This window comes from Notechis scutatus, chromosome 3 (assembly GCF_049901735.1).
Source record: "Notechis scutatus isolate UNSWTSFEM ecotype Mainland chromosome 3, rNotScu1.2, whole genome shotgun sequence".
Lineage (NCBI taxonomy): Eukaryota > Metazoa > Chordata > Lepidosauria > Squamata > Elapidae > Notechis > Notechis scutatus.
The window spans coordinates 20,217,604-20,242,722 of NC_142011.1; the positions used below are offsets into that span (position 1 = coordinate 20,217,604).

Consider the following 25,119-nt stretch of genomic DNA (forward strand, 5'->3'; position numbering starts at 1 on the left):
TTCTGTGTATATTCTAACAATGGCTAAAAAAATTCAAGCAAGGATCTTGAAGAAAGTATAATTCCTTGTAACCCGTATAAGCCAAATCAAAGCTAGCTACTGGAAAGTATGTGGAGATTTTATTATAGCATTTTTTTATTCTCAGTGAGGATTGAGCAACTCAGTTATTTATGGAACTGTGATTTTTAAGATTTAAATTTCTAGTATAGCCAGATTATAGACCCTATGATCGTTTTCCTCATTATAGCAAAGATAATGAAAGAAGAGGAAGGAAGGAAGGAAGGAAGGAAGGAAGGAAGGAAGGAAGGAAGGAAGGAAGGAGGGAAGGAAGGAAGGAGGGAGGGAGGGAGGGAGGAAGGAAGGAAGGAAGGAAGGAAGGAAGGAAGGAAGGAAGGAAGGAAGGAAGGAAGGGAGGGAGGGAGGAAGGAAGGAAGGGAGGGAGGAAGGAAGGAAAGGATTTCAATCTCATGTGTGAACAAATCCTGTGGTGTTCCACTTTAAATACATGTGAGTATTTTTCATTTACCCCCTGGGTAGAATTCTATTTCCTGTTACCTACAAGTCCCCTAACAATAATCAAAAAGTTATTAGCAGGTGGCTTGTGGCTTCCCGTTCTCTCTCAGTGGCTGCCAGACATTTGTTGTCACTTCAGGAATTTGTTCATAAGGAAGACGCCAAGCATACTCTTGTTTCAGCAGAGAAATTTCTGAACAAAAGTAATTGTTTAAAGAATAGAACTTCAACCAAGACCTGCATTTATGAATGGGAAAAGCAGCTGATGTTTGTGGTAAATCCTCGTGCTAAATAAATATCTTACTACTTGCAATTTTGTTTTGTTTTCTTTGATCAGGCTCTTGGAATCATTCCAGAATCTTCTGCCAGAGTTTAGACTGTCACTAAGGAGGAGAATTCTGTTTGGAAAACAATTATGCCCCCTTCCTCATAGCTGTTGGCTTCCCCTCTGCTACAATCCATGATGCTTTATGAGTCTCCTGACCCCTCCATGAGCAGGTCAATGCAGGAGTACTAAAAATGGCAGTTAATGGGAACTTGTCTCCTTTTGGTTCTTTCTTTGGTGATTTATTTTCAGGTACCAACCAGAAAGCAATGGGGAAATTATAGCAAAGAACAATTATACCTCCACTTCTGGAGGAGAAACTCCAGAAGAAGTGAGAGGCAGAATAAGACAAAAGTTCCTGCACAGAGTCAAAGGCCTATCCTTTTCTTTATCCTGCGCCAGAAATAAATTCCATCATGTTTGACAAAATTTCCTTTCCTTCCCTTTCCTTCCCTTCTGTACCCCATCCCACCCCACACTACCCTACCCTACCCTACCCTATCCTATCCTATCCTATCCTATCCTATCCTATCATTTTCTTACTGGCAAAACAGTCTTTTCACTGGATTTTCTAGATCAGGGGTGTCAAATGTGTGTCGTCGTGTCATCACATGATGTATCATGACTTTTTTTCCTCTTCACTACAACAGGGTTGGGCATGGCCAGTGCATGATGCATCCGGCCAATGGGCCATGAGTTTGACACCCCTGTTCTAGATCAAGAACTGAGCTGATCAATAGAGGTATTTGCGTTTAGGGATCTTGGGAAAAAACACTCAATTTAAGATATCTATTGTATCTGCTTTTTTGGTGATGGTGGGGATATTGGGTTAGCAAATTCATATTTAAATTCAGATTTAGAAATGTGAGAACATAGCCATCTAAATCAAATATGCAAAGGCAATCTCTTTCTTAGAGGTTATTGATATTTTTCTCAGGTTCTTTCAGCCTACCATCAATCTCACATCCCTTGAAATGTCCGTACTGCTGAAAAAGGCGGAAGGAAAGAGAAGACAAAAGTAGCAGGGTGAATGGACTCAATTATAATGGCAAGAGGTGCAAAATTGGAAGACCTGAAGAGTTAGATCTGCCTGGTGTTTGTTGGTGTATTCTGTTCTAAATTAGTACTGGTAAGATGCTTTTAACTAGATTATTAAATTGCTTATAGTATTGAGCAGAAGGTTTGATATTCAGTGTAGTCAGTTTAAAGGCTGATCTACATGCTTATTGGTATACATCACATAGGCAGAAAGAGCTTTGAAGGAAATTTTTAACTATTTTGTTTAGAAATGAAACAAACATGTTTAAAAAACATTTTTATTAAGTTATAAAGTATTATAAAATACAAAAGAAAATAAAAGAGCAGTGAAGGGGGAGGGGAAAGGGGAAAGAGAAATGAGGAAAGGTAGGGAAAAGAAAATGAAGCATTGACTTTTGATTCTCTCTGTTGCAGTAGAATAAGGCATTTGCCTTATTCCACAGCTTTTTGTTTTTCCATAATAATATGAACAAGTCATTTCTATAAAAATCTATCAATCTAATCTATAAAACCCAAAGTCAGAGTTACATTCTTTCCTACATCAAGCAGGAATACAGTTTTTTTGAAAGGGGCAAGAAGTAGTTAAGTAGTACTATTATAGGAACAGAATGTTTTGGATAACTTCTGAATGTCCCTTTTCTCTCTAGATCAGATCAGCCTTCCCTTTCTGGAGGGATTCTGCTAATTTTCCAAAACCATAACTAGTTTGTGGCATTCTAGATAATTGTTCCAGAAGAAACAGCCTACTTGGTAAAAACAAGCCTTATTGGCAAGGTAAAAGAATGCATGAATGTGATATATTTCCTATGGTATATAGATCATTAGAGTCATTGTACCAACATTATATAGCTACTATGAAGGAATTCCAGTGACTTCTGTGTATTAAATGCAAGTTCTGTGAATAACTATCAGTGTTTGAATCTCTTGCAACTCTTTCTCTTAACCTGTTTTGTGCAAAAGGCAAGAACCATATAGTTTTTCAACAAGAGGTAGAGTTCCCATCTACCCCTTGTTTTGGTAAAGGCCTGATCACCATGCAGGAATTAACTTTAAATGGCTATCTAGGTCATTTGTAGGTGAATTCCTCCTTTTTTTCTCCTTGTAACCTGCTCTCATACAATATCTTAATCCAACTTGTAGAAGCGAAACTCTGGCAGCCTTAAGTATATAATTTCCTTCCTATTACATTATTCCTTCCAGTACAGGAGGTACCCAGTGTTTGTCATCTAAGTGTGTCATATCATTACATTGCATATTGCAGTGTAATGATGTGAAATGATTAAATGACAAAATGCCAGTTTGCTGCCAAAAATTTAAAGTGCCACACTTTTATTTGCAGATGGAAAAGCTATTATTAATTTCCATGCACGCTTTGCCAGCTGAAATAGAAGCAGCCTGAAAATGAAGGTTGCTGCAATTGTAGCTTTGTTTTTAACATAAGAGGTAGAAGGACTTGTATGTAATTGTCCAGATCTATCCAGATCTGAAATCAGCTGACCAACCAAAGAGACTGTTTCAGTGCAGGTCTCCTGACAAATTACCAAGGAAAATTAAAAAAAAAAAAAACCTTTATTTTCAAAAGAAGAATAATGCACAGTTTAGAACTTATTTGTTCATCTATCATATTTATACCCACCACAATCATGCAAAGACTCTTGATGGATCATAACATTAAAAAAACACAATAATAATACAAGTGTTATATCATACATCCAACAGTAAAAATAAGCAAAGCTAAACTCCAAAAAGGTCATGGGCTGATAGCCCATTAATCCCCTCCAGAAAAGTTCCATTTTAAGAAACTTTTGGAAGCAACCAGAGTTGGGGCCAAACAGTCTTCTTGTGGGAGGTGACCATTCCTGACATTTGAAGCAGAAAAACAGGGTCTTTGGGTCTCAACCACTAACATCCTGAAAATAGAACACAGCAGGTTGCTCTGAGGGTCTTCCAATAGAACCTTACAATCTTGTCCCTAAACTCATTGTTAATTATGATGTGACCATGGAAGCTATTTGAGGCTGTGTGGCATCTGGATGTCCTTCTTACCCAATGTATTCTAACATAGCAGAAGTTGATCCAAAGAGTAACCAAGTCCATGTGCAATTTCACATAAATATATTTGGTGAACTATAATCTATAAACCCATCTCATAATCCACACTTGGGGTACTGCATTCAGTTTTGGTCACCGTGATGTAAAGAAAAATGTCGAGACTCTAGAAAGAGTGCAGAGAAGAGCAACAAAGATGATTAGGGGACTGGAGGCTAAAGCATATAAAGAACAGTTGCTGGAATTGGGTATGTGTGGTTTAATGAAAAGAAGGATTAGGAGTGACATGATAGCAGTGTTCTGATATCTCAGGGGTTGCCACAAAGAAGAGAGAGTCAAGCTATTCTCCAAAGCACCTGAGGGCTGGACAAGAAGCAATGGGTGGAAAGTAATCAAGGAGAGAAGCAACCTAGAACTAAGAAATTCTCCAACACTGGAAGTTTTAAAGAAGAGATTGGACAACCATTTGTCTGAAATTATATAGGGCCATGATGGTGAACTTATGGCATGTGTGGGCATGTGTACTGTTGCCAGCTGCTCTTCTGTTTTCGGGCATGCACATGCATGCCAGCCAGCTGGTCTTCACAGGTGCCAGAAAATGGCCAAAAATTGGCCAAAAAACAGGCCAGTTTTTGGGCTATTTTCTGGCCATTTTGGGGCTGTTTTCTGGGCCATTTCAGCTGGAAAAATGGTCTGAAACTGGCCCGAAAATTGGCCTGAAAAAGGCTTGCAAAACGCCCCCAAAACAGGCATGCGTGTTCTGCTTTGGGCACTTGGTGCCAAAAAGGTTCACCTTCACTGATATAGGGTTTCCTACCTGAGCAGGCAGTTGGTCTAGAAGACCTCCAAGGTCCCTTACAACTCTGTTATTTTGTTCTAGTTTATTCTTTCCCACCATTAATGCATTGCCATAGAAATGCTACTCCATAGTCGATCTTTTAGCTATTAAATAAGTGCTTAACATGCTGAAGAAAGCAGTGATAGGGAAATAGGTCATCTACTGGAACATTACATCACAGCAGCACTGAGGGAAGTTAGCGAAAGTTAGAGAAAACATATAATTGTCATTGAAGATTCTCAGTCATCAGGTACTGTTTCTGGAAGTTGAGTCATGGCAACTGGGCTTCTTTTCTTGTTGGTTTGAAACATTTTGTTACTTATCCAAGTAGCTTCTTCAGTCAGAGCAAGTTGGTTAGAGGAACCCCATATATGTCCTCCAGGGAGATTTCATTTCTCACCTAATTTGGATTGGCTCATTACCTGCTTAGGCAGAGAGTTGTAAATGTTCCAATTCCTAAATCCTTTACTCTAATTGGGTCATTAAGTGTGATCTCCCTGGTGAACCTATGAAGTGGTCATAATCTTCCTGTGGATTGATGAAAGAGCTGCATAAAAAATGGGGGCAGGTTGTGTCTAAGGCAGGGGTCTCCAACCTTGGCAACTTTAAGACTTGTGGACTTCAACTCCCAGAATTCCTCAGCCAGCTTTGCTGGCTGAGGAATTCTGGGAGTTGAAGTCCACAAGTCTTAAAGTTGCCAAGGTTGGAGACCCCTGGTCTAAGGCCTTCACCTCAACTGAGAGAAGGGATTTCCACTTTGGCATTAATCATCAGATCAATAGAAGTAGAGGTCTAGTACATTAGACAGATCCAAGATGCAAACTATGCAAAGAGGTCACAGGGACAGTCCAACACATAGTGGCAGGATATAAGATAAAGGTAGGAGCACCGTACACTATATGACATAACCAAGTTGCTGGCATTGTGGACAGAAGCCTCTACAGAGGGATAGGCTAGACTAGAGATGGGGAACAATGGTCCCTTTATGATATGTGGACTTCAACTCCCAAAATTCCTGAGCCAGGAATTCTGGGAATTGAGGCCCACAAGCCATGAAGGGAGGGTCTAGCCCCATCTCTGGGCTAGACCCTCCCAAGTCCAGATGGGAGATTCCATAGAAGGTCATGGAGAATAAGAGGGCTAAATCTTGTGGGATTTCCAGATCCAGAATGATGGGCAATACTGGTCAATCAACCAGACTTTGCAGTAATAGACCAGAACGAGAAGAGAACTGGAGAGTTGTCAGTAGTATAAATGTAGTAGTGCAAAGAGATAGCAACACCAGGAGGAAGGAATATGAGTAGCTGGAGAAGTATCAGGGCCTGAATTAGAGGGGATATAAAAAGTAAAGGTCAAATTAGTGCCAGTGGTGGTAGGAGAGTTATGACTCCTAAACTGGGAGAGTGGCTCCAATTAATCCCAAGAACAACCGGAAGACTGCAGTGGTGGAAGCAGCTAAGACACTGGGCAGAACCCTCAGACTCTCAGGCCTGGTGAAGGACAAAAGTTTGAGAAAGATGCGTGTCACCCATAAGAGTGAGAAGGGATTTTTCAGATTTCTTTCTTACTTCCCAGACTAATCTACAGATTTGGTATTTTTCCTAGTAGTCTCCCATCCAAGTCCAGGTATTTATATTAAATGCTTAGGTATTATATTTTTGCTTAGGTATTTATATTTTTATAATTTTATTTATTATTATTATACTAATATTTACAAAAAACAACAGTGTACACAGCAAACGTGATATGCTGGGTTTCATATCACAAATCACTAGTCGAACACTTCCCAAGTGTTTAGGACTGTGTGATGTATCGGCGGATTATGCAAGCAGATCCCAGTAAGGTGGCCTTCTGCAGCTGACCAATGGTGATCTTGTCAGCACCAATTGTTTTTAAGTGCTTGCCTAGGTCTTTAGGCACAGCACCCAGTGTGCCGAGTACCACTGGAACCACCTGCACTGGTTTATTCCAGAGTCTCTGCAGTTCGATTTTCAAGTCCTGATATCTGGTGATTTTTTTCAAGTTGTTTCTCGACGATTCTGCTGTCACCAGGTATGGCAATGTCAACGATCCACACTTTTTTCTTCTCCACAATTGTGATATCCGGGGTATTGTATTATTATTATTATTATTATTATTATTATTATTATTATTATTATTATTATTATTATTATCGTCGTCATCATCATCATCATCATCATCAATGAAATTCAGTTAGGTGCTGCCACCTGCTGAAACTAAGGGGGGGAAGTTGTGAGTTACACAAATCTCCATATTATGAATATTTATACAAATAGAAAGACATAGTACAGTTTGAATGAGTGAGTGAATGAAAGAATGAATGAATGAATACAAAAAGAAACAACTTAGAACATATTATTCTGTAGGACTGTAGGTTTGTTTATGAAGTATTTCCAAAACTTGATCCTCTTTTTCTCCTTCTGCTTATGCAGAATTCCCACATTCATAGACATTTATTATGTAACTGTCACTGCTAAGCAAGCATCTTCAAATGGCTTTAGAAACTGACTACCTTACTTAGGAGCAAACTGTCACTGGGAACCAGTTGTGCACTCCTCACGATTTGGCAGAACTTAATTACTTTCACTTTGCAACTTTCTTCTTGATGTTATAAACTGCCACAGCTAAAAGAGCTGATGAAACAGAAAAAGCAGGAGTCCATGCCTTTCAATGAGAGTCTCACCAGGTCTCCTAAAAGCAGTGCTTAACTTAAAGTAATGCATTATATTTGGAACTCTGTATGTTTGACAATACATTTCATGCCTCATTGCCTGCTAGTTGTGAGCTCGGATAAATACTCATATAGCAAATCCACATTTTTCATGTCAAAATGCCCTACAGTTCTTGCCTCCTCTGTTGGATGTCACATGTTAAATAGAATCATGCAAGGTCTCACACTCTTCATACCATAAACTGTTGTGATATTAAACCATAATCTGTCTTCACAGATCCCCAGTTTCTTCCCTCTATTAGATTATTTTTAAAACATCTCCTTTTTTCAACTTTGCGATAATTTTCTTTACATAGAATTAATTATGTTAGCAGAAATAGTTCAAGTAAGACTGAAGCTTTCCCAATGCAAAAGTGAGAAATCAGCTCATTGTAATTGTACTCTTTCCATAACCTAGTATGGTTTTTGCCTTTAAAAAAATGTATAGCATATTTACCTGTTTTTATGATCTTCAAGTCTATGAAGGCTCTGTAGGAGGTAAGCAATTTTTTTAGACTGGTGGGCACACTGAACATTTTGATAACTTCTCATGAGCATTATGACAAAATGGTTTTGTCAGAATGCTTGCATAGTCACAAAATGGTTGCCATGGTGGGCAATTCTCCATCTTCTCTTCATTTCTCAAGAAATTCTGTACTATCCCAGTTTACCAATGTATTTTTGTTGTCTTTGTGGATGGGGGTGTTTGCAAAATATGGATTGAGGACAGATGAATCCCAAGCTAGAGAAGATTATAAAAACATGTCAACCACTTGGTTTCAGGACCACAAGTACCACATGAAGTATCCTTCAAAATGGTCAGGTTGGAGGAAGAAGGTTCAGCTTGAAACACCAGTCACAGATTCTAATCTAGATGAGCTGTGCCTGAGAGTTTTCAACCATGTCAACTTGAAGACTTGGGAAGTATTGAATCATTAGTGATTTTCTACTAAGCCCAAACCAGGTAGCCTGATAGTATTAAACTACAACACCTATAACTTTCCAAAAAAAATGTTGCTATGATCTACGCCAGGGTCTCCAACCTTAGCAACTTTAAGCCTGGAGGACTTCAACTCCCAGAATGCCCCAGCCAGCAAAGCTGGCTGGGGCATTCTGGGAGTTGAAGTCCTCCAGGCTTAAAGTTGCTAAGGTTGGAGACCCCTGATCTACGCCATAGTTCATAAATATTATATGATATGGATGTTTAAATGGATGACACTTCTATAACAAATTCAGAGATGGGTTCAACCTATTTTCCAAAGTACCAGAAGGCAAGACAAGAAATAATAGATGCAAACTAATCAAGGAGAGAAGCAACTTAGAACTAAGGCAAAATGTCCTAACCATGGGAACAATCAACCAGTGGAACAGTTTGCCTTCAGAAATCGTGGGCACCAGGGGTAGGTTTCTACTGGTTCTGTCCACCTCTGTAGAACCGGTAGCTCTGAAGAGCAGCAGACATAGAATCAGTTCTATGTCTGCTGATGTTTTTGCCCACCCACCCACCCGGGCTGTTACCTGATCTTTATTTCCTGATTTTTCAACTTCAGCTGCCGAATGAGGCACAGCTGCAGTTAAGAAACTAGGAAAAGTGGGCTGTTTCAAAGGCTGCCTCTCTGCACACAGCATGCTGATAACGATTTACAGGTGCGTGGCTCCCAGCGTGCAGGGAAGCTCAAAAATCCCGAACCGGTAGTTAACCCTGTTGTATCCCACCCCTAGTGGGCACTTCATCATTGGAAGCTTTTAAGAAGGCACTGGACAGCAACCTGTCTGAAATGGTATAGGGTCTCCTGCTTCAGCAGGGGGTTGGACTAGAAGACCTCCAATATCCCTTCCAACTCTTTATTCTTTATGCCGTATATCTTCTCCTAAGAACTTGCTTGGACTTAGTTCTATTGTACATTAGTTTCTCCAGCTCAACCCAAAATTCTTATCTGCCAAGGTAGGAAATTTCATAAGACTACAGAGAATTAGGGCCTGTCTACCCTTAAAAAAAAACACCTTAGTTTGAAAGCTTTCTATTAGAATTTGTAAGAAATCTTGGGTCCTGACCTGCTATGTATGTTGATTTATTTAGCAAAATGATTGTACTAAAAGGAATCCCTGCGGTGAACAATTGCTCTGTTCATTTCTTTCTTTTATTTTATAAACATTTAACCTCTGATAAAATTGCACAGTCAATTCAGACTGCATATTGTACAACCAATTTGCCTCTACACAAGAGAATCGATTCTTATTTTTAAAGTTTGGGAGGATATTAAAGGATTTCCTTTTCCATGCGCTCATAATTACATGACTTTCCCTGGGAGAAGAGCCACAAATGGTTGGTTAGGTGACATCAGCTTGGATTCAACTTCTGGTGTCAGCATGGATAAATGGTCACAATTTGTCCCTAGTAATAAGTTTTAGCTCTTCCAAAGACATTCCTGTAATCGCCTTGACCCTATCTATCCACCTTATCCATTGTCTGCCTCTTTTTCTATCTCCCTCAACCTTACCAAGCATAATCATTTTTTCCCAGTCTATCATCTGCTCGCATCACACGGTGAAACTGTGTGAGTTTCTGCTTGCTGATCATCTTTTCAAGGGAGCTCTCAATCTTTATTTGGTCCACAAGTGATTGACTGATTCATTCTGCAGTTTGTTATAATCTTAGCAACCTTCTCCAGGCACAAAATTTGCCAGTGTTTATCTTCTTCTACTTACTCTTTCACTACTGTATATTACCACTAGTGAAACAAAATAAAATAAAAATAATAGAGGAAATAATGAGGCCTGCAGAGTGAAAAGCTGGAATCCAAAACTTATCTCCCAGAAGCTCTTTGTCTTCATAACTTGATTCTTTCTTCTGCATTGAGCAGCAGAAGGAAGTTCCTGCTGCCAAAAGTTACCTTCCACCAAATGTTTGCCTCATATTTCCCCCCTTAATCCTAATATGAAGAAGGATAGGACCCTCACATGTGGCACTAACCTTTCTGGAATTAAAAATAATTTAGGTAATGCCATCTCCTGGGTTTCTCTCCAGCCTTGGGATATTGAGTTCTCTCAAAGGGATAAACAAAAATCAAATTATGTTATTTTGTTTAAAAAAATGTAAGCTCCCCTTTTCAAGTCAGGGGTCGGATATGACAGGGTTAACTACCGGTTCAGGATTTACGAGCTTCCCTGCACGCTGGGAGCCACCCACCTATAAATCGTCATCAGCACACTGGGTGCAGAGAAGCAGCCTTTGAAACAGCCCTCTTTTCCTGCTTTTTTAACTGCAGCTGTGTCTTGTTTGGCAGCTGAAGTTGAAAAATCAGGAAATAAAGATCAGGTAAGAGCCTGGGTGGGTGGGAGGGCAAAAACATCAGCAGACATGGAAGCGGTTCTATGTCTGCTGCTCTTCAGAGCTACCGGTTCTACAGAGGTGGACAGAACCGGTAGAAACCCACCCCTGTAAATTCAATATGGAAGAAGATAATTAAAGTTTTTCCCAAATAATGATGGTCTGTTGCAAAAGAAGAGACTTCTTCCCAAATTCATAGTTCAAAATGCAAATCATTACAGATTTTGAGAAGTTTCTAAATAAATAAAATTAAATGTACTATGTTCATGTACACAGCCTAAGGTAAGAAATAAGTCTGAAATTAAACACCCTATTTCCTTTCTTATACAGAGAGATAAAGAAAATGAAACTGAGCATAATACAGAAAACAGGCATTAAACAGTTAGGGCAAATTCCAGACTATTTGTCACTGATTTTTTTTCAAAAATATAAATCTTCCTGAAGTAATGGTCTTCAATTTCCTGGCTTTCCTGTTTTCAGAGATTTCTGACATTAATCTGAAACTGTTAATGACACTGGATGCCCAATTCGTCATGGACTTCTATTCCTTTCTTATAAAAAGATCAAAGCTTTCTATCTAGAAGGAGTTGGGAAATGAAGCGGAGTCTGCAATCTGGTTATATTGACAACTTCATGACTTCTCTTTTTCAGTGTCTGAGTCAGTATGGACCCCTGGCAACTGCTTGGATTAGTCCCTGCGATTTTCCTGGCAACATTTTTTCAGAATTGGTTTGCCACTGTATAGGGCTAAGAGGGAGAGACTGGCCCAAGATCACTAGCTTTGTGCTTAGCGCCTTAACCACTGTACCAAACCCCCATTTAGGACAGTAGTTAAGTGGGTTGATTTTTAATGTCAGTATGCATTCACTTTAAATTGTCCAAGACTACATTTTGATAAAGTTAATTTTTCTGAAGGAGAAATGGTTTAGTTTCAAATAGTTTCAAACAAGAATAGCTTTATTTTTCTGTCTTTGTATATATAAAATCAATACAAAATAAAGAGACATGCTGGATATTTTTTTTTAAGCAATTGAAATTAGAAAGGTGTAGAACAACAAATTAAGTTTTCATACCCATTCCGGGCTGAGACTCAAACCTAGATGTGATTTTTACTCTGTTTAAATAAAAGCTTTTCTTCAGACTGTTTCTAGGGGTCTTTCCTACATTAAGCTATATTTCTTCAGTATATTGGGTAACATTTCATTCTTGTAAAATATGCTGAATCCCACAAAGAACCATTGGTGAGATACTTAAACACTCTCAAGACATCATATTTCAAGGACCTTCCTGACATTAGAAAGACGGCATCTGACAAATAAGGTTGAATGAAAGGGCCGTAAAGGAAGAAGGAAAACAAATAATACTTCCAGCAAAGTAAAGAAACAGAAGGTTTCCAATAGAGAGATATATGCAAGGCATGAAAATTTCAGCTTCAAGCGTATTGTAGTCTTGGGGGGTGGAAATTAAACATAAGCTGGGATAAAGCACCTAGCTAAGCAGAAAAAGACCTCTTGGAGGTAAAAAGTTGTGAATAAAGTGTCTGTGACAGAAAGGTAATACGAATGATATACAGTTGCATTGTAGTCATTGGATCTTTAATTGAGCAAACAGATGTGTCCTTGCATAAAAGAGCTTGAGAACAGACTGAGAATGAGGTGTTGCTGCTTTGTTTCTCCTTGCCACACTTTGGAGGGATAGGTAAATTCGAATGATTTAAAAAATAATTGGTCTGACCCAGCAGCTGAGTAGCCATTTTTGAAGTAGTAAAAGAAGTGTTACTTAGGTGACAGAATTCAATTATATATGTGTGTCTGCCTACACAAACACACAGATGTCTCAAAACCATCAACCTAATAAGAATAGAACTGTATCCTTTTTGGAAATTCCAGTGCTTTCCTTGGGAAATTTGGAATGTTTTCCATCTTATTTACCAGGTCCATATCTAAACTAGGTTATTTTAGTGGTTGATTCCAATATATTGAATATATTGCTATTTATTGTGTGCAACATAGCGAATTAGATCCCTCTGCTTTTCACTTACTTTTCTTGCAGTCCATTATAATCTAACATCCTACCTTCATTTCCATTTAAACTAGAGATGCCTGCTTTTCTTGTTGAAATGAACACCTTCTGTTTTCTAATAGCATGGAGCAGTGATTTAGATCAACCAATTTGTTTAGATCAACAAATCAGTGTAATTTATAATTGAGGTCTTGGGAGAGGGGTGTCTGTGGGAGAAAGTCCAAAAATTAACAGGATGATTACATTCTTTTTATCTATGCAATGTTGAATATCCTCTATCTTTTTTCTTTGTTTATGAAAACTAAACATTTCCATCTTCTCCCATCTGTCTTTAATGGACTTTGTTAGTCCTTTAGTTATATTTGACCTTCTGTGAACCTGATTCAGTCTATTTGAATTCTTCTTAGAAAGTGGTGACCATAGAATTAGACTTGAACTTGATATGGAAACTGACCTGCGAAGAAAAACTTTCTAGGGTAATTTCTCCAAATGAATTCCTGTAGGACAGGAAGCTGGGGCATTGGCTTGGAAAGTTATCAACAATTCAACTCTAACCATCTTCCTGGTGAGACCCATAGAATATGTGATTCATTTGTGCTTTGTAGTGCATGTTGTTGTTGTTCAGTCATTGTGCATGTCTGACTCTTCGCAACCCCATGGACTATGACACATCAGGTTCCCCTGCCCTCCAAGGTTGCCCAAGTTCATGTTCAAGGCATCAATATTATCTAACTATCTCATCATCTGCCATCCCCTTCTCCTGTTGCCTTCAATTTTTTTCTAACATCAGAGTCTTTGCCAATGAATCCTCTCTTCTCATTTGGTGGTCGAAGTATTTAAGCTTCAGCTTCAGTATCTGTCCTTCCAAAATACAGTCAGGGTTGATTTTCTTTAGGATTATATTACTCTTTACACCTATTATTACATGTATATTACTACTTATACGAGCCTCGGTGGCACAGTGGTTAGAGTGCATCATTGCAAGCCATTTCTGCTGACTACCAGCTGCCTGCAATTAGGCAATTAATATCCCACCAGGCTCAAGGTTGACTCAGCCTTTCATCCTTCCGAGGTGGGTAAAATGAGGGCTCAGATTGTTGGGGGTGATATGCTGACTCTGTAAAACCACTTAGAGAGGGCTGTAAAGCACTATAAAGTATAAGTCTAAGTTCAATTGCTATTGCTGTATTACTCTTCCAGTTATACTGAAACTAAGGTATTCAACCTCATCAGAAATCTGAAATATTTGTAGGGAGACAGGTTTGGAAATTAAGTTAAGGGTGGCCATAGCCTGCACATTTCTGTTCTAGTTGGTGCAACTCTGAGCATATGATTTAGGTTTCAAAAAACATCTTCATATTAATTTCTGTGTACTAATCAAAGTGCAGGGGTTAGCTTGGGATTTGTGCACCTAAAAGAATGCACAATCTTCAGTCAAAAAGTGGCAAGAAAACTCTTGAGAGTATGGTGTGATTATTCTTTTTCCTAATGACTCTTTCCAGACATTATTTGGATATTTAGCACCAGCTAAAGATTGACTTTCAAAGTTTTATCTTATTTGGGCTTTTGACTGTTACTAGTTTATATATTATTCTTTTTATTTAATTTGGTACAGTTTTATTGCATTCAGTACAATCTATTGAAGCAGAGGATAACAAAACAGCAAATGAATAAATGTATTTATTTAAATGTATTTATTTGTATCCTGACTTCTTCTTAGGTCTGAGAAAAAGTGACTGGCCCAAGGTCACCCACCTGGCTTTGTGCCTAAGGCAGGATTACAATTCACTGCTTTCTAGCCCGGTGACTTAACCATTAGACCAAACTGCCTCTCTAAAAGCAATTAAAAATAAGGTAAATTCTATGAGGTAGGATGAAAAAGTCAAGGAAACTGGGCAGTTTTTTACTTTTAAAGCATCATTGTTCCTGTTATACATTTAATAAATATATGATCTCCCAAATCCCTCAATGAGGACTGGATTTAAAATGCTTTTCACTCAAATTTTGAGGATAGTGTAATAAAACAGTACTTTATAACCCATGCAAGTTCTATTAAATAAGGGCACTGACGAACCCTTGTTCCATCTGAGATAGGCTTGTCAACTTAATCTAATTCCCATGATCGTGTGCACGAAGCATGGTAAAGCTATAGTCCTCTCTGGGTGGTTTTAAGAATTAATTATTTAGGTTTCCTATTTCTATTTAATAATATCTGCACATTACTGCATTTCATTTATTCTTTTATGGTTTACAATATTAGTCTAATTATTACTCTGGGTACCTCCATGCATGACATGATACAAAACATTCTGTTCATCAAAATACAGAAAGAACTGCTGAGCCAGGCCAACCATAAAGCAGAGGAAAGTTTGTTAGGCCCAATATGCTAATAAATTCTGGCAAGATGCTTGTTGCAAAAATGTCATCTTGTCAAAGACTTAATCATGGCTGATTGTCTTGGTATCTTTATATTATATTGGGAGAAATTATTGTTTACAACTTCAGCACCTGTGAGCTTCATTGTTTCACTGTTTTCTTCCCAACCTAAGGCTATGGAGAAGCTGTGGAAACAAACATTCCAGTCTATTTTGCTTCTTCTATTTATCTAAAAGCTTGATCCAGTAAAGTTGTGAGAAAGAGGATGAATGAAATTTGTGCAGCGCTATAAAAAAAATCAATATTAATAATTTTACAAGTTACAGCGATGTAAAATTTTAAAACATGAACTTATTACTGCAATAAGAAATAAAGTTATCAGCTACGGATAGTATCCGCTTTCACTCATATTGTCTAATGCAGTAATGCTCAATCTTTTCTTCATCAAGAATCCCTTTTAAACACCTTTTGTGGCCTTGGACCATGGCCACGGACAACCAAGACTTAACTCAAGATCTAAATCATAACATTTCTTCAAACCTTCACTGATCCCCTGGGATGACATCGTAGCCCCCCAATGGTCCGTGAACCACAAGTTGAGAGCCACTGGTTTAAATGTATTTATAGATAATTGTATAAGGAATGTTTGTAGGAATGTTAAATATTTGTTGGGTATATGAATGGATGTACATTGTTGTATGCAGACAGTGATACATTTTTGGCTGCCAATCTTCATGATTTGTAGTGAATATTTGATAGATTGTATGATGCAACGGGGAATATGTATCTGAAAATGAATATATCAGTCATGAAGCTCGTTGTGTTTGCTAGAGAAAATTGAGTCAAACTAGAAATATATATTTTGACTGAATATTTACTAAAAAGGGGGAAATGGACGGATACATTTTAAGGCTTGCAAATTCTGGTAAAATGATACTGGGTAATAATGAAAGCCAATTTAGTCTAGTTGTTAAAACACCAGGCTAAAAACTGGGAAACTATGAGTTCTAATCCTCCTTTACTCTTGAAAAACCATCTGGGTAACTTTGAACTAGTCATTCACTTTCAGTCCAATTCATGTCACAGACTTGTTGTGAGGAAAACAGAAGGAGGAAGGAGAATTTGGTATTCAGTCCAGAGGTGGTATTCAGCAGGTTCTGACCGGTTCTGGAGAACTGGTAGTGGAAACTTTGAGTAGTTCAGAGAACCAGCAAATACCACCTCTGACTGGAGATTTTACAGTATCCTTCCCCTACCATGACCACCAAGCCACGCCCATAGAACCAGTAGTAAAAAAATTTGAATCCCACCACTAGTATACACATAATTTGGTATGTGTATACCAAATTCTCCTCCAGGTTCTCTGCTTGGAATTCTTTATAAAACTAATAAAGATGGAATATAAATAAATAATAAGTAAATATGGTTATCTGCCTTTTTTATCAATAATTGTTGGGGTGCCTCTTATGTGGCAGGTGCCTCTCTGCTTGAATGCTAAAGTCTAAAGGAGCATTTTAGCTTCTTTATTTTCTATTACTTTGTCCTATTATTATTATTCCGTTGTTATTATTGTCAAAATGAAATCTACCATAACAGCAGCAGCAGGTGAAAAATGAGCAGAACAATCCAACTTATGCCTCAAAAACTCTTATTGCCTTCTAATTTCACCATCAAAACTACCGTGGGAATGTTGTTGTTTTTCTTTTTAAGAAGATAAATACTGCAATCTTAAGTATGCACATTTAGAGTGAATCACTATATAAAAATAATCAGAATCTATGCAGGAACAGTGGAATAAATAAGCAAACTGAAGTGCAGAATTGATATTTAGGGAATATTGAGGAATATAAATCCTGAAAAATTAGAGTTTCCTGGGGATTAAACATACCAGATGGCTGGTTATACCCACAGCATCTTGAAGCAGAGGATAGAGTATTGGTGATTGCCCTTAGAAAAATGGTTGCTCTGCTGGCTGTATTTCCTCTACAAGTTACAGGGAAATAAACCTTGCTAGTTGGAAACATTCTTTAAATTCAAAAACTTCCCAAATTCAGCCACCTTTCTGAAAGCAATGCATAATCAGAGCATGTCTTTGTGGCTCTCATAGGATAGTTAATATTCTAGAGCAATCAAGAATATTTTGCAATCTCAGCACATTTAAGTTGTATGGACTTCAATTCCTAGAATTCTCTAGCCACCATGGTTGTGCTTCAATATGAAAGTCAGTTTGGTGTGGTGGTTAAGGCATCAGGCTAGAAACCAAGATACCATGAATTCTAGTCCTGCCTTAGGCATAAAACCAGTTTGGGCTAGTCACTTTCTCTTAGTCCTAAGAAGGAGGCAATGGTCCACCATTTCTTACCAAGCAAACTGCAAGGACTTGTTCAGGCAATCTCAGAAAACTGGACGTGATCGAACAGAAGGAAAAAAAATGTATTGAGCAGGTTGTCCTCAATTTATGACCACAATTGAGCCCAAAATTTCTGTTGCTAAGCAAGGCAGTTGTTAAATGAGTTTTGTCCCATGCTATGACCTTTTCACCACAGTTGCTAAGAAAATTGCTGCAGTTGTTAAATGAAGCATGCAGCCATTAAGCAAATCCGTTGGCTTTGCTTGTCAGAAGCCAGCTGGGAAGGTTATAAATTGCATCATCCCAGAACAGTGTAACTGTCATAAATACATGCCAGTTGCCAAATGCTCAAATTTTTATCACATGACCATGGGGGCGCTGCAATGGTGGTGTGAAAACAAGTCGTAAGTCACTTTTTTCAGTGTCATTGTACCTTTGAATGGTCACTAAAGGAATGGTTGTAATTCAGGGATTAACTGTATTTTTATATTGTGGGCAGCTTTACAAGCTGCTGGAATTATAAATATATACCATTGTAGCAGGGAGAGCAGACTGGCCAAATGCCACTTGGGTGACCCCGATATGGCACTTGGGTGACCCTGATCTGCATGGAGTGATCAGGTGGCCCTGATCCAGTGTGCAGCAGCTGTATGGCACTCATGCTGATCCAGGTGAATGGGCTAGCCAGTAAACAGAGAGGGCACCAGACACATCAGAAGGCAGCAGAGGTGGATTTGATCCACCTCAGGTGTGCAGAGGCAAACTGAGTGGGTGGGTGGGTGGGTGGAGATGTCTGAGCAAGTGAACCAAGCAGGTTGGTGGGCAAGGGACAGAGCGAGAAACCCAGAGATGTCAGGCCAGACATTGAGAGTGAGGAGACACCAAATCGCCTTTTGGAAAGGGACAGAGGGATCTGGACTCTTGCAGCCCTTTGGGGAGTAGCACTACACCATTTAATGGTAACTTATGGGAAGAACAAATCACAAAGATGATATGATGTCCAAGCTACCTATAGTTAACCTCTGCATCCTATATAACAGGGGCGTCAAACTCGATTTCATTGAGGGCCACATCAGGGTTGTGTTAGACCTCGGGGGGGCAGAGGGGCATAGCCAGAGTGGGCGTGGTCAGGGTGGGCATGGCCAGTTGTGTCTGGGGCACTTGTGGTGGTTTGGGGGATCCTCCTGAGGCCTTCCCGGTCTCCGTTTTTGGCTGTGATTGCTTCCTCCTGGTCTGGCAGAGGCACTAATGACTGGTCCTTCACTATTTCCAGGGCAGCCCCGCAGGCTAGATCTAAGCACCACATGGGCTGGCTCTGGCCCACGGGCCTTGCTATATAACATGCTGAACTTCTCAAAAGGTTTTACCTGATTTTTTTTAAAACTGGGAGCAACAGTACCGGGACCTGAACTTTCATGGGAAACATTCCTAAATCTTGCCTGTGTCCCAGGCTTGTTGGAGTGCTGGCTGATGTAATCTTCCCAGATGCCAGGTGGTGAGATGGGTTGAGGGCTAATCCTATCTGTTGTTATGCAGAATAGACTGGCTTAGGCATTAATGGCCCATTGACAAAGTTTTTGCCTCTCCGAGTTTCTTCTCTTTTTAGAGGAAATATTCTGCCTTTTTAATATTTCCTAGGCTATTTCAATTTTCTAGGAGAGAGGTGGGTGCTAACTTCCTACAGAATCTTACGCATTCACACACAAATAAAAATCTGTATTAATCACTGCCTTTCAATCTCAGTACAGGGGTTCAAAATCTTCACAGCCAGAATCCCATTGTTTGTGACAGAAATGTTGCTCTGCCCAACACATTTGTTTTCTCTAAAGTTCTTTTCTCTCTTCTATTTAAATTTACAGAGATTTTTCAGCAATACAGAATTCACCCGCAATCAAAATCTAAGTAGAAAAACATTCAGCTAGTAGGAAGATTGAACAGCTGAGGAGGTTATCACTTCTAGGAAGATACAGTTTTAGATATCAAAATGAGAATGAGAAAAAATACCAGTGAATGATCAAGTATCATAAGAACTCTGGTTTGGGATTTCAAGAGACTTGGGGGTAGCAAGGAAGAAATCACTTGCTAAATAATCCTTAGCATGAATAACTCCATTTTGCTTCTTCTCAGTTTTATTCCAGATGCCAAATGAAGAAAGCAAACATCGCAAACCAAAGATCTCAGCATTTCAATTCCAAGCTACAAATATTCTCCACCAAAATAAATAATGTATATTCTAGGGAAGCTCTTACAAGGAGTGGGGGGGAGGGGGATATAAATCTAAGGCTGAGTTTCAACAAAAACATTGATATAATATTTCTTTGATTCTATGTTTGGTGGGGATTTAAATCCCAGTTTAATTTATCTTTTGACTTATCCTGCAGGTAATACTTGATTATATTCCAGTGCTACCAGTAATAGGATTGCTGTATTGAATAAAATAATAACACAAAAAATGGTTGCTATTAACACTTGGAAAAACAAAGGTTTTAACAGGGGCTGTAGATGGCTTCACCCTGTGTAACACAGCACAGATGAATGGCTACATCACTGTGCTTGTCCCCTGTTGCCTGATTTTAATAACTTTCTGTAAGTGTTACATACAAAAGTTTGAAAACATCATCAATTCAAAAACCTCCTCAGGCCTTATGGACCTCAACTAAAAATCAAAACACCAGATATGGCTCGGTAAAAATTGCCTCTGTAATGCTAATCAAAAGATCCTGGACCCTTTGCAGAAGTTTGAGACAGGCAATGGACTATATGACCAAGTCCATTGTCACTTATTGGTGATATGAAGCCAGTCACAAAATCCCACCTCATCTGCCTCACAGGGTCACTATTTTGGAAATAAAAAGAAGGGAGATCCCCATGGATGATGTCTTGAGTATTTGTAGAAAAGAGTGAATGTAAATCTAATCAATGAAATAAAATAAATCTTGAGTAATTTCTTGGGATGAAGACAGGAGGAGGCATAAAATATCTTTGTTTTCTAAAACATTTACTTTTTAAAGTGATTTTTATATCTTTTATGTTGTTTTTATCCATGGCTTTATCCATTCGCTGTGTGCTGCCTATAATCATATTTGGTGAAATGGGCAGCTATATAAATTTGATGACTAAATAAATAAAATAAAAGGCAGAAGACATTACAAAAGAGAAAAAAGGCTGGCAAGAGAGGAAGGCAATATGGAAACATTAAAACTGAGTGGAATAAGAGAGCTACAGCCCTGGAAACTGACCATATTCTTCACCCAGTCCAGGAAATCTCAATTTCATATCAAAAAATAATTGGTGAAGAAAGGACCAATCTGATTGGATCAATGGTGGGATTCAAATGTTTTTTATTACTGGTTCTGTGGGCATGGCTTGGTGGACGTGGCAGGGGAAGGATACTGTAAAATCTCTAGTCAGAGGTGGTATTTGCTCTGAACTACTCAAAATTTCCACTACCAGTTCTCCAGAACTGGTCAGAACCTGCTGAATACCACCTTTGGATTGGATGTGGTATGTAGATGAATATGTGGGAAAAATTGGAAACATCCAACAGGGCATCCAGAGTATTGATAAAACGAATAAAATTCCAATCTCTCTTTTTTTTTTTACTTGCATCATGCATAACACATATTAAAAAGTGGTAGGGTACAAGTCACAGAGTTGCCATCTAGACTTATTTTGAATCCCCAATACACATCCCTGGTTACAGCAGTTCTAGTGAGGAATCAGAGACATACCATCAATAGAACAAGCAAGTCCATACCAGCATCTTCTTGCTGTTTTGCATGAAACCCACAACTGGCAGAAAACTGAAGCAACCTGTGTTGGTGGAGGCTGTCTCTCTTGAAATGCCAAGTCATTCAGATCACAGCACACACATTGTCTTCTCCTTTCTTCAGGCTGAGCCTTGGCAATTAAGGGCTCCTGCTACGTACAAATTGGACATTTCTTTGATTATTTTCCCTTTCTGTCATTCATTTAGAAGTTCCCCCATGCTCCTGAAAGTATTAAAAACACTTTATTTGATTTTGTTTCTGTTCCTTCATCAAGGCACGGGTTTCTACCATTTAAAAAGTCACTTTTAAAAATTTAATTTTAAGCAACTGCCTTACATCTTTCATCTTCTCCTATGCTTTATAATGTGTCTAAGCAGACACAGGTGGTATGTAAATCTAATGGAATGCATAACAAACAGGTTGCACTGATATTAGATCTCTTATTTAACACACATTTAAAGACAACCATGATCAGTTATAGCTCTGATTGAGATAGGGCTCAATTTCCTTTCCCTCTAAGCCTCGGACAAACATATTCCAGGAACTGACAAACATACTCCAGGAACATTATCTCATCCCCAACTCACAACTGAGGCTGCTTAAATCATCTTTATTTTTCTATTCCAAAGTAATATTTCCCCTCTTCTCAGTGATGGGATTCAAAATTTTTTACTACCGGTTCTGTGGGTGTGGCTTGGTGGGCATGGTGTGGCTTGGTGGGTGTGGCTTGGTGGGTGTGGCTTGGTGGGTGTGGCTTGGTGGGCATGGCAGGGGAAGGATACTGTAAAATCCCCATTCTCTCCCCACTCCTGGGGGAAGGATACTGCAAAATCCCATTCCCTTCCCATCCCACTAACCTGCTTTCCAGTTCTGTTCTCCTGTGCAGGGCAACAAAAGAAGACCCAGCCAATCAGCTGAAACTCGGGAAGCAGAGAATAGATGGTGGCAGGGCCAGTCAGAGGTGGTATTTGCCAGTTCTCCGAACTACTCAAAGTTTCCACTACCGGTTCTCCAGAACTGGTCAGAAATTGCTGAATACCACAGCTGCCTCTTCTCCTGACACACATTTGCCATGTATATGATCTAGCATGTTTCATACATGACTGCTGGTATAAGCCATCTTGAGATCTAACCAGTTCCTGATGGATATTCTTGCCTCTCTCCAGCTACTGAGAACTGTGGTCATGTTGGTTTAGATTTCAGCAGACTCTCTGATTTCTACAGTGTCATCTGCCCATAGAAACCTAACCAAGGCTTTCCAGGTAGTCCTCGACAGGTAGTCCTCGACCTATGACCACAATTGAGCCCAACATTTCTGTTGTTAAGTGAGACATTTGTTAAGTGAGTTGTGCCCCATTTTATGACCTTTCTTGCCTCTGTTGTTAAGTGAATCACTGCAGTTGGATAAGTTAGTAACTCAGTTGATAAGTGAATCTGGCTTCCCTTTTGATTTTGCGTGTCAGAAGATCACAAAACATGATCACACAACAATGGTCATAAATATGAACCAGTTGCCAAACATCTGAATTTTGAACACATGATCATGAGGATGTTGCAAAGGTCATAACTGTGAAAAACAGTCATAACTCACTTTTTAAAGTGCCATTGTAACTTTGAACAGTCACTAAATGAACTGTTGTAACTTGAGGACTACCTGTACTTGTCATATCTTACATAACCTACTTGCAGTTTTAGTGATCTTATATGTTAAAAAAAACACAGAAAGTTGATTTAAAAGGGAAGAAAGAGACAGATTCTGGCAGCTGTGTGTTGGATCTACCACCAAGGGCGATATTACAGGTTTCTGCTGCTTTTGCCAACAAGAAGAATCCTGCTTACTGTATTTTCAACCATGTTTATTCCTTTTGGAGTTAGTGATCTTTAGCATCTGCCTTGTAGGATTAATGTCCAACAGTGAAGGAACCAGCAGCCAAGAAATATACTAGAGACCAGCACTTGAAGGCCTTGAAAAATATGTTTAGCTGCTATGATATATCTATACCTACAAAGATCAAATTGTGAAGGCAATAGTTTTCCTGACAATTCTCTATCTACTTTAAACAATTAGGAAAGAAAGAAAGAAGAAAGAAAGAAAGAAAGAAAGAAAGAAAGAAAGAAAGAAAGAAAGAAAGAAAGAAAGAAAGAAAGAAAGAAAGAAAGAAAGAAGGAAGGAAGGAAGGAAGGAAGGAAGGAAGGAAGGAAGGAAAGAAGGAAGGAAGGAAGGAAGGAAGGAAGGAAGGAAGGAAGGAAGGAAGGAAGGAAGGAAGGTAGTTTAAATAGTTATATTTTGGACAAATTATGTTAAGAAGTTACTCTCTTGAGAAGTCTATAATGCTGAGAAAGTTAGAAGGAAGAGGATGACAACTTATAGCCAGGTGGAAAGACTAAATTGGATGACCCAAAGAACTAGATTATGGAAATATCATCCTGAATAGGGTCTAGCTCAGAGGTGGTATTCTGCAGGTTCTGACCAGTTCTGCAGAACCGGTCGTGGAAGTTTTGAGTAGCTCGGAGAACTGGCAAATACCACCTCTGACTGGAGTAAAAAAATTTGAATCCCACCACTGGTCTAGCTATGAGTTCACACCAAATAACCAAGATATTACTGTATTTTATCTTAAGTAAGTCTTCATTCAATATCTTCAACAATATTGGAAGAGTATTTTAAAAGCACCCAGAACAAGGACTTTGCTCATGCAAAATAGAGATTCAACGTATGTCGCTATGGTAACTTTTGAAAAAAGGAGGCAACAAACATTTTGTCTCACATCAGCAATCTTACTGCTGTTGTTTTTCAATGGGTTGAACATTAATATTCCCTAGCATGTGTCATCATGACCCTGTTGTATGGTTTTCCCATGTAAAAATTTAGAAGTTTTAATTTAAAAATGGGGAATCTTACTGAACTTTTTTCACATTACTTTGATGAATAAATAACTATTCCTGGGACAGTGGTTTAATTCTGAAGCATTTTTGTTATTGTTAAAACCTCAAATGATAAAAAGTGACAGGCATGATATATTAAAATAAGATTAAAGCAAAACAAACAGTTTCACTATCAACCACTTACAGAAGTCCCAAGAATTAAGAGGGATGATCCATCAAACTGATCTGAATCCACCAGTTAAAAAGGAACAAATACCTCAGTAGTTTGATGAAGTAAGGGCTTTGTTAATTGCACAGGATGGTAGACGCTTATCAAACACTGGGAAGTGATAGTGACATAATGTTTGCATTGGTGATCCCCATATTTTATCAAAATAGTAATCAACTAATAGTATATCATTTAGATAAAAGGAATTCTCCATCAGTTAAAAAGCTTAAAATATTAGGATTACATTTGAAGTTCTCTTTTGTGACCCTTTTTACATGCAGTATGTTGAAAACCAATTGACACTTGCAATTCAAACACATCTTGAAACACAACGTATATAGTATATAATGAGGATTCCAAGAGTAGCTATAATTTTTCATTGATACTAAATTGGTGTTTTCCAAGTTAAGTGATGCTCAAAATAAAATGGATGGGCAACAAAATGGTCTATTTTACTCCTGGAATCTTCCATTTATTTCTGGAATGTACCCATCTGAGCATTCCAGGGGTGCTTCATGAAGTTGCAGAAATGCATTAGTTGGAATAGGAAGTAGCATTCTAGATATAATGTGATACTCAGTTCCAGGACATAAATGTTTTAAATATGTTGCAGTTCTGGGAAGGGGGCTCCATAGACTAGAGAGACAAAGAAGTCAAAGAATAGAATCATGACTGTTTTATC

At 38.7% G+C, this 25,119-nt stretch overlaps 1 long non-coding RNA gene across 1 annotated transcript; it reads left to right on the top strand.

The window, feature by feature from the left end:
• The first annotated feature begins 863 nt into the window (after positions 1 to 863).
• On the top strand, positions 864 to 16,433 carry LOC148131094 (uncharacterized). The gene is made up of 5 exons (XR_015748317.1): positions 864 to 1,011; positions 1,489 to 1,580; positions 1,776 to 1,967; positions 14,568 to 14,701; positions 15,673 to 16,433. It is a non-coding gene; the product is annotated as an uncharacterized LOC148131094 (long non-coding RNA).
• Positions 16,434 to 25,119: the final 8,686 nt, after the last annotated feature.